This window comes from Opisthorchis viverrini, assembly GCF_000715545.1.
Source record: "Opisthorchis viverrini unplaced genomic scaffold opera_v5_46, whole genome shotgun sequence".
In the NCBI taxonomy this organism is placed as follows: Eukaryota; Metazoa; Platyhelminthes; class Trematoda; order Opisthorchiida; family Opisthorchiidae; genus Opisthorchis; species Opisthorchis viverrini.
This window is the reverse complement of record NW_008751703.1, coordinates 720,139-721,796: the sequence shown is the minus strand read 5'-3', so window position 1 is coordinate 721,796 and position 1,658 is coordinate 720,139.

Here is a 1,658-nt window from a genome sequence, read left to right as displayed (position 1 = left end):
GATTGGTTCAGGGAGACATTGTGCTTCGCATAAAAATACACTTTAGATGCACTTATTGGGACATGGTTGTGGAGCATCGGATTCTACGATGTCAAAATGTCAGTGGTCACTAGTTGACACTTCCTGTTTGCGGTACGACTACCATGCTCACTGATAATCAAACTTTACTGTTTGAGCCTGTGATTGGATTGTTTATCCTTTGGAAGTGACTATCAACTCCCAGTCATCAATCTGCTGATCACTACTTATAAATTGCATGTGGTGCTTATGTGATTTGACCGGATTTCCTGTTTGTCTCTGACAGTTCCATCCATTAAAACTGACTTTCTTGCTTATGTGGTTACACAGAACTACGTTCACACAATGTAAAACGAAAAAGAATGCACTTCCAAAAGAGTGGGAGAAAAGGAAACACATTCAAAGCTTATATGTCGTTAACAGCTCCACAACATTCTTGAAATTGTTTGGTTTTATCAGGCCCCACTCGTGAAATACTTCAATTGGTTCAGTGTTATTTGCCGAAACGTTTGTATTTAAGCATTTATTGTGTATCTGTTTTCCACCATTTATTCATTTTTAGTGACTAGTGATTATACCGTGAGATGGCTGCTATTGACATTCATTTCAGTCATCTATTAGTCATTTGTTGAGCCATTAGCCGACAATGTATGCCTGGGAATGTTCCGTGTAGGTGTCCGATTGTCTTAGATTTATCTCGAGTGCCCCTACTTTCGAATGAGGTTTAGTTACCTGTAGTCATAATCTGGTTCATCCGGCACTTCTGTGAGATGTATTGGATCGTCCTGTTCGTCTTTAAATTGGTACCGGCAAGGCGGCTTCGAAGTGAGTGAGGAAGGCACATGATCCTGGGTGCACGTAAACCAGGAAGGATACACTTGTATTTGCGGCGAGGAATGAAGTTTTGCTTTCGTGGTTGTCACCTGGTCAGAGAGAACAGAAGAAAAGACATTTTAGGAATCGCGTTGGTGATGGTAATTCCATTGAATGAGGTTCAAATGGCCTAGCTACGCATGTTGCTTGTTTGAATATCGTGACTAATTTTTGCAGCTGATTCGGAGAATGATGGGAGAACTAAGCAGGAGAGTAATACCGTTTCTCGGAGGAGATTTTTAATAAGTGTGATTGTCATTCGCTCTGGAACACTTTTCCTCCCGGTTTCTTGTAGTGTGCAAAAACGAGACTCAAAGAATTAGAGGAAAGAGCTATCCATCACAACTTAAACTTTGACATATGCAGCTAGCCATTTTGTTTTCGCCACTCGTTGTGAAATAATGACTCCATAAAAGCCTTCCACGTTCCACTTGCAGACACCCATTTCGCTCTAAAGAGTAGTTAAAAAAAGAATGACAGTACAGTACAGCCAACTTGTCTTAACGGGAGGCCCATGCGTTTTCGTCCAGCTCCTCCTCAGGTAAGACATATTCGTCTTAAAAGCTATTTTCAGATGGCGAGGGTGCGTCTTCAAGCTTATCTATGTCGACATAATCGTTTTTCTGACCTTATACTTCATCATAAGTTTGATATATCGTTTTGCACTGCCGGAAGATACACAAAGGTACATTCAACACGGTACCCAGAGTTAACCCCATTGTAGAGGTTTCGAACGACTTGTCTTGTTTATCCATAACTTTCAGTCA